The sequence below is a fragment of the Panthera leo genome, chromosome B4 (assembly GCF_018350215.1).
Source record: "Panthera leo isolate Ple1 chromosome B4, P.leo_Ple1_pat1.1, whole genome shotgun sequence".
NCBI classification, from domain to species: Eukaryota; Metazoa; Chordata; class Mammalia; order Carnivora; family Felidae; genus Panthera; species Panthera leo.
In genome coordinates this window covers 97445057-97458207 of record NC_056685.1, presented here as the reverse complement: position 1 = coordinate 97458207, position 13151 = coordinate 97445057, and positions in this window count along the sequence as shown.

The window sequence follows — 13151 nt, the reverse complement described above, 5'->3', positions numbered from 1 at the left end:
GTATTACAAGATCCTGGGTTAATAATAGAATCATCCTATATGAGGCACAAGAATGTGCTCAGGAAAGAACCCTATGTAGTGGCTATAATCTAAAGACTAAACACAAAAGCAAAGAGAAAAATGTGGCCCAGGTGTTGAACAAATATTTAAATAAAATCTAAAGGGAAAAGTTAAATGCTAGATGTACAAAAAGTAACCTCAAATGTTATTTGCCTCAAATTATATTTACCGTCTGTCTGTTCATTATGTATAAGAATTCTGAGAAATTCTGTCAAATTTCTGACAATTTGAAAGAAATCTGATTCATGTTTCTAATCTTTTCTCCTTTACTATGATTATTTGCTTATTTTAAAAATACCATAAAGATATGTTTAAATCTAAAAAACAAAGAAAGATGGTGAATGAAAAAAATCTATAGCAAACCATTAGCTACAGCATTTCAACAATGACATTAAAGCTGTTTCTCTTCAAATGGATTTTCTCCCTCCAGTTCATTTCAACCTAGATTTTAGTAGTTCATCCGTGTGTGTGTGTGTGTGTGTGTGTGTGTGTGTGTGTGTGTGTGTTTTAATTGGGGGATCATCTGGGAAGCTACTGAAAGTTGTAGGAGTGCCTAGGTGGCTCATTCAGTTAAGGGTCTGACTCTTGTTTTCAGCTCAGGTCACAATCTCATGGTTTGAGTTTGAGCCCAGCATTGGGCTCTGCAACTGACAGTGCAGAGCCTGCTCGGGATTCTCTCTCCCCCTCTCTCTGTCCTTCACCTGCTTGCACTCTCATTCTCTCTCAAAATTAAATAAATAAACAAGCAAACAAAATTTTAAAAAAAAAAGAAAGAACTTTCTGCAGGAGAGTGGCTTAGCAGAGTTTTGGCATAGATTTAGTAGATTAATAATTAGACCCTACTAATTAAAACTCTACTAAACATTTCATGAACATTATTTTTATCAGATAATGGGATCTTTGTATCACATATATAAGTACATGAGTCTCATAGCTCTTATAAATTCTGAATTAGGTGCAATAGGATAAACGGTAGTCAAAATTATCCTTGATTTTTTTCTCAAATAGCTCCAATTAAGAATACAAAAATAGAGGGGTTCCTTGGTGGTTCAGTCAGCTAAGCGTCTGACTTCAGCTCAGGTCATGGGTTTGTGAGTTTGAGCCTGGCATTGGGCTCTGTGCTGATAGCTTGGAGCCTGGAGCCTGCTTCGGAATCTGTCTCTATTTCTCTCTCTGCCCCTCCCCCACTCACATTCCATCTCTCTCTCTCTCTCTCTCTCTCTCTCTCTCTCAAAAATAAACATTAAACAGATTTAATAATAATAATAAAAGAATACAAAAGTAGGGGCTCCTGGGTAGTTCAGTCACTTAAGCGTTGGACTTTGGTTTAGGTCATGATCTCATGGTTTGTGGTTCAAGCCCCACATCCGGCTCTGTGCTGACAGCTCAGAGCCTGGAGCCTGCTTTGGATTCTGTGTCTCCCTCTTTCTCTGCCCCTCACCATTTGCACTCTGTCTCTCTCAAAAATAATAAATAAACATTAAAAAAATACAAAAAGAACAAAAAATGTATGGTGATGGGAATTGTTATAATATATTGCACTCAGAACTACAAAATATATCATATAATTAAAGAATCATATTAAAAAAATAAATCATTCCAGGGCTTACCACTTGGAACATTTAGGCAATTCACTGAAATGACACTAACTTATCTACAAGTAAATATCTGATTGATTAGATTTAAAGGCATTAATGATCCTTGCATTTATAAAGACCGCTAATTCATGGCAAGTATTAGCAAAACAGTTATTTAAATTATCACCGATAGCTACTTACAATCAAGTGCCTGTACAAGGCAAGGTTTTGAGTACCAGGTAAAACAGTACAGTCAGGAGAATAACTGGCCTGGTTGGTTGCATCCAAGTACACTGAAGAACTTGAGGAAAGAAAAGGATTGTGCTCAGGGCTTTAAGTCCTCAGCTTAAAGTCCAAGTGAGCAAAACCAGAAAATTTATATGACTGCCCTAAAAGTAATATGTGTAACTCTAGGACTGAGATTTCTGAGAAATAAACTAAAAGCTTTGTGTTGCACATGGCTGAATTTTAAAACGAAATTTAATCTCCAGCCTTCCAGCACCTCTTTTGTTAAAATGAGGGCATTGATTGGGAAGATGAAGGGACCCTGCTAACTGAGATATGGGACATACCAGTGGAGTTCTTACGAAGCTGGAGAACTTGAGCTCTTACTGCTACTGAGCCTTCTTTGAAGCCCTCTTCTCTGTTTCAGGAAGTGAATCTCCTTTTGTCTGCAGAAATTTCATAGCTCCCCTTGAGGAAGTTGCTTTGTAAAATACTCCTGACTTTCTCTAGATTCTACCTCTCCCATCTCTTTGCTAATAGATGAATGACATACTTGGATCTCAGCAGCCCCCAGAATATAAAATTCAGATTGAAATACCATATGATCCGAAAATTTCACTGTTTCTTTGACATTTACCCAAAAAAAATGAAAACACTAATTTGGAAACATATATGTATGTGTATATTTATTGCAACATTATTTACAATAGCGAAGGTATGGAAGCAATGTAAATATCCATCAGTAGACAAATGGATAAGGAAAATGTGGTGTACATACACACACACACCACACATAGGAATATTACACAGCCATAAAAATGATGAGATGATGTCATTTTATGTCAAAATGAGTGGACCTAGAGGGTACTATGCTAAGTGAAGTAAGTCATAATGAGAAAGACAAATACCATATGATTTTCACTCATAAGTGGAATCTAAAAAACATAACAAATAAACAAACAAAAAGCAGAATCGGACCTATAAATACAGAAAACAAACTGATGGTTGCCAGAGGGGAGAGGAGTGGGAAAATGAATAAAATGAGTGAAGGGGAGAGGAAGATACAGGTTCTCAGTTATGGAATGAGTAATCATGAGAATAAAAGGCAGACCATAAGAAATATAGTCAATGATATTATAATAGCAATGTATGGGGATAGATGGTGACTACAGTTGTAGTGAACACAGCATAATGTATAAACTTGTCGAATCATTATGTTGTACACCTGAAACTAATGTAATACTGTGTGTCAACTATACTCAAATCAAACAAAACAAAGCCCAAAGTGTGAGCTATGAGGAGGTATTGATACTCATGGAAATAATGCATAATTTTGTTAATTAATATAGAAACCTGCAGAACCTGTGTGAGAATGCATTCAAAGAATGGGAGACAAGATTGGAACCATGCAATATTGGATCAAGAAAAAATTTTAACATGGCTCACCCTGTGAGGATTATGGATTCGCTATATTATTTTGAGTGGCTAGCCATGACTTTGAACCTTTGCTTAGTTGGGTGACTAAACACCAGATATACCTGTGACCTGTACTAATTGAAGTTGAAATCCACCCTCACCCCCGCCAAAAAATATTTGTTATTTTGTAGAAGTAAGTGTCCAAAGTTTTACAGATACTGGAATGGTTGAGTGAATTTATCATGTAATATATGCTTACTTATCCCTCAACTATGTTTCCTGGGAGATTTTAGTGGATATTGTAAAGCAGTTATATGAGAAATAAATTTATAAGGGGAGCGCTAGCATCCGTAATGAGTTCTTTCGTAGCTACTCACTGTAGGACAAGAATGACAGTGGGAACTGCCCCCAGAGAACTTTTCAGGTATAAAGATTTTGACCATCTCCAAAAGATGTGGAACTCTGGCAACTGAGACACTTTTTGAAAGCAAAGGGAATGTGAAATGATAGTGTGAGAAAGGTGATACAAATACCAGTCACAATCATGTTATCATTTGCAAATTGAGGACTGTAAAAGTTTGAGTATTTTCCCTTTAGCTTATAAAGTTCTGTGTAGGTATCTATTAACTATTTTTTTTCCTTCCTGTCTCCCATGCCCCTACCTTTTAACATAATAGGTTGCTGTTTGGGGCCTCAAATTTCAGTAAGTAAATTATAAAATATGAAAGCAGGAGTTTGACACAGTTAAAAGAAGAATGAACATTAACAAAAGATGAACGAAAAGACTTGTCTCCTCTTTTGATGAGAAAATTAGCATGTTGTTAATTGTGCAAGAGGTATACGTATCCTGAGACAGAAGACTGAATTTGTTATTGTCTTTATTTGGAATTTATTCTATTTAAGAGAGATGAGAATGGATGCTAAGCTGACAAGATACAGTGTGTGACTTTGTACTGTGGCCGTTTAGCTAAGCTGGAACTATATTTTCCAGTATTCTTTCCCTATATAGTTCACAATAAAAATGTATTTGTGTGAGATTTGGAAAATGTAAGCGAAACAACAGCCATATTTTTATCCTCTGAGAGTTGGTTCAGGGCACCAGGCACTATCGCAGTTCACGCACATTGTTTTTGGCCTTCTAGCAAACTCTATTAGTGTGGAGCAGCACCAGGGCTGCAACTTCTCCAGATCTTGCCAAATTTCATTCCTTCAGCTTTTCTGAGTGTTTGGCCAAATGCATCTGCAACTCCGTGGTGAAGAGCACTAGCTTCCCCATCAGAAGTTGGGAGTGGTGAGAGACAGATTTAAATTGTGGTTTACTCTCATGGAGATTCCAGTTGTCTTCATGGATTCTAGTTTATTCGTGGTTTTGCCCATGTCAGCCTTCTGTCCCCATTGCTGGACTGGCCGACCTATAGCAAATTTGGATAAATAAATAACACAGACAACATCCATGCACACATTCCTCCACCAGTTTCACAGTTGTATAAGGTCTGATTCCTATGATAGCTCTATCAAATATCTATTTCACTTAATGAATGCTGACTAAGCTAGTTGGATGGATGGATGGATAGATGATAGATAGATAGATAGATAGATAGATAGATAACAGATAGATGAAAAAATACTGATAAAAAAAGAAGCTATACCAGAAAGTGACATTTCAATACTGCATTATTGTACACTACCTGAAAGAATGTATCTTAGGTAAAATCCACAATTTGAATACAGAAGCATGCAACTAAAAAAACAAAAACAAGATAGACCAGAAAAAGAACAGAAATAGAACAGGGCACAGATTTTTGTAGGGTCTCTTTTCAAAACAAATTAAACATATCAAAATTCCTTCAAACCATCCAATTTAATGAAAAAAAATTATCTAACAGCTCTGTGACCCATTAGATGGTATACTAAGAAATAACGCTATTTTAGAGTTCAAATTTAAAATGATTTAATCTAAATTCCATAAATATTTCTGCTTTAATAAAACACATAGCAGACTGCCATTAGAAAAGGACTAAAGAGCAAATTTGAATAACTAGCATATTGTTATACTTTTTAAAATATCTTTTTTGGTTGGCACAATAGTAACAACTACTTGTGGAGTGTTTGCCTTGTGCCAGGAACTACACTATTTTATAGTCATTAATTTTGTTGTCATGATTTTTTATAATATGTGCTATTTTATCCTAGTTTACATATGGAGAAAGTAAGGCATAAGAAGTTATATAATTTTCCTGAGGAAATAATCTAGTAAATAATGGAACCAGAAGTTGAATTTAGATTGACCTCAGAATGTAGATGTCACCTCTCTGACAGTTATCTTTTCAATTCTTATGAAAATGTGTTTGAAAAATACCAAAACATGAATCAACATTAACACTAACAAAATGTTGAAGTAATTATTCCAATCTGTTGAATCATCTTTCATTATTAGTAGGCTACCTGAAAAGATGAGGCTGAGGAAATGGAAAAAAGGGTTGGATGAGGAGGGAAGGCTATATGTTGATAACTCTGTATAAGTTGTTTCCATATATGTATGTGTGTGTGTGTGTATACACACACATATGTATAACCTATACACACATACATTTGTATGTATACACATATATGTGTATATATGTATAAAACAAATTAAGGGGTTCCTGGGTGGCTTAGTTGGTTAAGCGGCTGACTTTGACTCAGGTCACGATCTCAGTTTGTGGGTTTGAGCCCTGTGTCGGGCTCTGTGGTGACAGCTCAGAGCCTGGAGCCTGCTTCAGATTCTATGTCTCCCTCCTTCTCTGCCCCTCCCCAGTTTGCACTCGCTCTCTCTCTATCTCACAAAAATAAATAAATAAACTTTAAAAAAAATAAAATAAAACAAGTTAAGTAGAATTAAGTAGTTAATAATGAAACGTGGAGACATTTTCTTTTTTAAAAAATATTTTCAATAATTTTAGATGTTTCTTTGATATCTGCAATCCTATTTCTAAGTGCTTATTTACGCTATATTGTTGCTTCAGTGATAGATGTTATCCATCAATCTCCTACTATAAAAGGTGTTTTAAATCTATGCTACACCAAACAAAAAAAATATTTTCCTCACTTCATTTTCTCAATACAGTTTAATCACAGTTTCTTGTTAATATTATAGTTTACATTATCGTTACATGTAAATTTTGGTTATATTTCATCCCTATAATGTCCTATAATCATGTAATTTGGGGGGTGACTTTTGGTATATACTTTGGTATTATTGGGGAGAACAATTACCATATTTTGTTTTTCTTTTTTTTTCTGTTCCTATTGTTAATAAGAAGTCCTATTACTATATTTGGTATAGTCAATCTAACATATGTGTTTATTTATTTATTTTTTTAATGGAAATATTCCTCCTGGATTCCTTCTTTTTTTCATCCTGGTTGGCTGATCACTAACATGGAGAGACAGTTGATTGGAAGAGGATGAATGTGAATTGGCATGCTCTGCAAAGAGATGATAAAACAATAAATTGATCTGTGCATTGGAGGCCCTCCCAAATTCAGTGAATATTTTCTTTTGAGCATGTGACTAACTTAAAAAATGCTGATGTTTCAAGGCAGTATTTTATCTCTGGGCTCAGCAAAGCAAATATAGCCAAAATATAAACACATTCTTTTGTCAGAGTTGGGGATAGATAGGTACAGGCAAGCACGTAGCTCTACAAAGCAGTTTAGATCTGTGTCTTACTGGTCCTTCCATAGGATTTGACCTACACTTCTGATTTTAGCTCCAGGACTACACGTTACTGTATTCAAATGTACCTGGTGCCTTCAATTCCTGAGCTTTTCTAGCATTCTATCCTGCTAGTTTATTTTTGTTAAGTTTATTTATCCATTTTGAGAGAGAGAGAGAGCGAGCAGGGGAGGGACAGAGAGAGAGGGAGAGAGGAGAATCCCCAGCAGGCTTTGCTCTGTCAGCACAGAGCCCAGCAGAGGGCTTGAACTCATGAAACATAAGATCATGGCCTGAGCTGAAATCAAGAGTCGGACGCCCAACCAACTGAGCCACCCAGGTGCCCCAATCCTGCAAATGTAAAGTTAGTTTTCCTGTGGTTTATTATGTCAATTATTATTTTTTTTATAACTTTCCAGTCAACTTTTCTTCTATGATTGTCTCTCATTGTCCTATTCTTGTGAGCATTGTTTTTTATTCCTTTATTTACACTATTATAATAATTATTCTTGAAAGAGAAGACATAACTATGTGTGTTATTTAGTCATAGTAAACCAGAAGAATTTCTTTTTGTTATTTTAAATTTAGCACTCAATTTATATTGTGTATACAGTTTGATTGTTGTGACTTAAAATAACAATAATTAGAAATTAGAAATCCAAACCAGAATATTCAACAAGAATAGTCACTGTAATCATATTATAATAGCTATTTATTGACTTACCTGTTGTTACCAAATAATTTATTTGCTTAATATAATCTTGTTGTATCTGATTATAGTATATAAAGAAAAGTCAATCTGAATGATTAAGGTGGGAAACACCATATAAATTAAATCAAGTTTCCATAGTATATAAAGATCGTTTATATTATAAGAAACTATATAGAAAGATGATACAAAGTCCATATTTTTAAAAAAATTGTGTTAATAAGGGAAATGGCTATTAATCAAATTGTGATATAAGAAGTACTAGAAGCAACTTCCATCTTGGAGAAAAATCATTTGGAATTAGATGAAGCGGTTATGTTACATAGGGTTTTGTCTAGTGTTTAGGATCTGTTTTCTGTTTCTGAAGTAGGAATATGAGGATGGAAGTCTCAGTACTTATTTCTGAACTATTTGCTCTCCCAGCTCCTTGACAGCGTAACTCAGCCATAAAAATTACCTTAGCTAATTGCTTTTAGCCTACTAAAAAAAAAAAAAAATCTCAGACGTATCTTTCATTTCTCATCAGTTCTCCATTGCCCAACAGACTCTGACAGCCTGATCTTCACAGACATTGAGGGCTCTCACACCAACTAACGTGAGCAGAAAAAGAAAGATCCCAATGTGAAGATCCTTCACATTTCCTATGTGACATAGAAAAGACAATGCTAAATCAATGCAACCATGCTAAACAAATACAAGTTAAGAAAACTTTACCGAAATATATTCGAGACCCTGAGGATATGCAATTATAGTAATTTGTAAGATAGTACCAGAGGGGCAAATAGACACCAGAGGGGCACAATGGTCAGTTAGGCAGATAGGCAGCTCACAGTCAGGGGTAAATGTTGTAGCTGAGACTCAGAACTATGTGGGTATGCAGAAGACTAAGGCTATTTTCCAAAGGGCATTAGATGTTGTGATGGACAGAAGGGAATCAGATTTACTTAAAGCCCTCTAACTAGTTTAGAGTAAGTCCAATGGAGCAGAAAAACCTGAGCCTGGCTCAGACTGACCCTGGCTGGGAGTAACTCTGGCAGGACGAAACACAGCTTCAGGAAACACAGGAGTAGTTGGAAAGGGAACAGATGGACAACAGTACTGGCTGAATTATTTAAAACCAGGCACACTATCATTGTCTCCATAACAGAGGATATGAGGCTAGCTGGGGCCATAGTTAAGCTTAAATAAATATTAAATACTGTACTTTGTTTATATGGTTTACAATAAAACCAGAAAAAGAAGTATATTTGTAGTATCTTCTATGATGAAGTTCCTACATGGGGATTAGTAAGTGTTGGAATAAAGAAAGTGAGTTTCCCAGTACAATTTTATGATATATAATTAGTATTCTATAATCTTTGTATGAAATAAAAAGAATATGAACTAAACATTATAAAAGCAAGTGATAAAGAGAAAGAAAAAAAATGTACGGGATCAGTACAGTCTCTGAAAATGGAGGTTTCTACAAACATTAAGCTATATCACTCAGCCTTTATAGGCACTTGAAAATATCAGATGTGTGAGATTCTGATTTGTGGGACATTTGAGAGACAAGAAGCCTATTTTTGCCTGGCCTTATTTGCCAACAATTTATAAAATCCAGAATCGTGTGCAGTGGCTGTATGTGATTAAAAAGTAGACACTGGAAGTGAGGCAGTAAGTAAGGGAGTACAACAGATAAACGTTAGCAAAATGTAAGAAATGCAACAAAAACCATAGAAGCTCTCAGGTGGAAGACCAGGCAACATTTTGGAATCTGAGCTAATTAGTTGAGAGTCAATACTGGACATCAGGAATCAGCAGCTTGTGAGGCAAACCTAGTACTGTAGCATAATAGCCCCAGGTCAGTCTTCAACCTTTCTCTTAATTATACCAAGTTTTCATGTGGTGAAAGTTGAAAATGGAAAATGATAAGTTAAAAACTAAATGGAAAAATATCTATAGGCATTTAGTAAACCTCACGCAATTAATAATTTAGAGTTTTTGGTTTGTTTCATCTTGCTTTCCAGACAGAGTAGAATTTTGCTTAAGAGCCTGAATTCTGGTTCCCCACTGCCTGGGATTGAATCATGGCTCTAAAATCCAATTGGCCCATGGTTTTGGGTAATTTACTTAACTTCTGTGTGTCAGTTACCTCTTTGTGAAATGGACATAATATTATGAACTATTTCATAAGGTTGCTGTGAAGTAATCAACTCATAAATTTGTTAATGTGTATACATTGCTTAGGATAGTACCTGGCACATGATGGTTATTATGCAGTCTACACTATTATTACTATCATTACTTTAAGAAATTTTATGAATCTTATTTTGTAGCAGGCACTATAGGAAACATTCTCAGCTCTTTATAACATCCACCTCTTCCTCCATCCGAAAAAAGATAAATATTAAATTTTGCATATAACATAATCCAGTGTATACTCTTGAGATAGAAGAATACATGTGTAAAGCTATCAAAAATCACCAAGTGTGTGATGTCACTATGTAATAGCAAAAGTAAGACTGTTGTTGAAATTCTCAAAATTTTCTAAAGTTGACCTTTGGTTCCCTCTCATCCCTATTACCATTCTCTTTAGTTTCTGCCGATATTATTGTCTTCTAGGAGTGACAGTCTGTGGTCTATATGGGTCCCTTATCTAGAGATAAAGGAAATAATGTAATTAGTTAATTAACATTAAGTGATTTATGACTTTAGTTTGGCCTTCTGGTACAATTTTCAAGGAATTTTCAATTTTAAGGAATTTTCAACTACCAGAGATATCCAATAGCATTAAAGGATATTTTACAATGCATTATGCTGACCATTCCTAGTGCTCTTATAAAGCAGGAACATGCTTTTTTTTTTTTCTTTTTGTTAATCAGTGTTCAGCAGTTATTGATAAATGATCAATAAACATGGTGTGTAATTGCACCTCTGTCTTGATATATATCAATAATAGACACAAATTTTTGCAAAAACCAAGCATAGACACATATAAGTTAATCATAGTTTCTTATCTGAAGAAGTCAGGGTACTCAACACAGTAACTTTGCCCAATGGAAGTGTATACATCATGGCCTCTAAAATTCCCAAGAGCCTTGCCATGAAGTGCACAGTTGTCTATTATAAGTTTGAATGAGGATGGCTCACATAAGACAACCTGGATGATTAACTTTTTCTTCCAAGCCCAGGTTTACATATAAGGTTCTACTGTCTAGCTTTGTGCCTTGGCTAGAGACATGCTATAGACTATATCACCTGGACCAGATATACCTCATAAGAGACACAGACCTGAATCTACTTCTTTTGTTTTTTAATTTTTTTTAACGTTTATTCATCTTGGAGAGACAGAGAGAGACAGAGCATGAATGGGGAAAGGGCAGAGAGAGGGAGATACAGAATCTGAAGTAAACTCTAGGCTCTGAGCTGTCAGCACAGAGCCTGACGTGGGGCTGGAACCCACGAACTGCCAGATCATGACCTGAGCCAAAGTCAGATGCTCAACCGACTGAGCCACCCAGGTGCCCTGACCTGAATCTCCTAATCCAGTGTTCTTCCTCCTACTTCTTATATACCTCAAGGAAAATATATCCCCTATCTCAATTTTTAGAACCAGAACAAAGGCCAATTATTGAGATATTTCTGAGAAATCATGCTCATAAGTCCTTAGACCGACTAGTATATTCTACACTGTGGTAGTAGATAAAGGGGAAAATTTATGAAATGATTCTTTTGTTATGTTGGAGATTTTGCCAGGAAAACTAATAACAGTAATTTAAATAATGATGCTGATAGTAAGCATAGCATCAACTTACTGTACTGTACAGTATTAAAAAAAGAACTTTACTTGTATTATTTTATCACTACAACACTACCCTGAGCTTGGAGACTGAGATTAAAGATTAAAGAGATTAAAATGTGGACTGATATAAAGACTGGAGCTGTAATCATACCTGGACTTTTTAACTCTAAGGATGGACACTATACCACATCTAAAATTGGATCCTGGGTCCTTTGGGGCATTATTGCCAGTTATTCCCAACATATTCCCTATGATCTTCTCATGCTACTGACTATCTCTCAGGGAAACTGGAGAAGTCATGTAAGTGATCCTACTGGTCCTGTGAATCTAGGAGACTTTTGGGAAACTAGTAAAATTCATAACCACTTATCCAAGTCAACCTGAGAATGCCACCTTGTGCTGTGTGATGCAGAGAGCAAGAGAAATTGAAGTGATTGTGGCATGACTTTGAATCATACCCTATGCTTTAGAGGGCGTGTCAACATCACCTTTCAGAATTTTACTGTCAGTGCTCTTTTTAATGTTTAAAGATTGAGTTTCATGGAACCAAAAATGAACTTTTTAAAAATAAAACCACTATTAAGGCATAGACTTTGAATACTTTTACAGGAAATGTAGAAAGATGGTCTTCTTAGAACAAGAAAGACAAATGCAGAAACACAATACCACCTTTCAGCACAGTGCATAAGAAGTCACAGAAATAAATATATATTTTGGGGTTCTATTTTACTGATAGAAAAAAAAAGTACCTGAATGCCCCATCACAGCATCAGTCCATATAAGATGTATCCGTCTCCACCTCTGTTTCGGCACTTTAAATATTTTGTTAACAAGAATATACAAGATGTTAGCACCAAATAAATACCTGTTAACAGTCTGTCTACCAATAATGCAGTCTATATCAGTTTCACTGATTTCTTTCAAAACAGATTTTTAAAAGGTCATTTTGCAAATAATGTTTTAAATTGAAATATTAATAATAGAGAAAAACCTCTATTGCACAGTAACCATTTGAATTGATTCAACATTTAATTACATACTTTAGACTTCTTTCAAAGCATTATACAGTGAAACTACATTTGCCAGTATATTCTAATCCTTCATTCTGTTTGGAGTTTAGTGGTCACTGTTCGTATCTTTTTACTGATGACAATAATAAGCCACAAGATATATTTCTTTGCCATGTACTATTAGCAATCACTCAGAATAAGCAGCCTCTTCAGTTGAGTAAGTAAGACACAGCAGGATTTGGAAAGAGTAGCCAATAATCAGTAGGTTTATTGGATCTGCCAGCAGGTAGATTATTTAAAAACTTGAACCTGCTGAGATTTTGTTCTCTGAAGAGTCTGTTTGCTTTTTGTTGTTGCTTTTGCTATAACTTCTGTAGTAGTGACTTTCACATTAGCAAATGCTATCAAGAAATTCAGACACCTAGATGAGAGGGAGTTAATTCCTCACCAGTAGGGGTCATTGTCAGTGAGCTTACACCTAACACTGGAGAAATCGAGATTGACACTTGTAATTATGTGGTTGCAGAATACCAATTTTAAGAGTATATTTTCAGTATTTGGACTTCTGTGCACTTACTTATTCTATCAAAGTTGGTTGACTTGAGACAAAACATCTTTAGATACAACAAAGGGATAAATGAAGTAGATACTAGAAAATAATGGAGAAAAAGAAT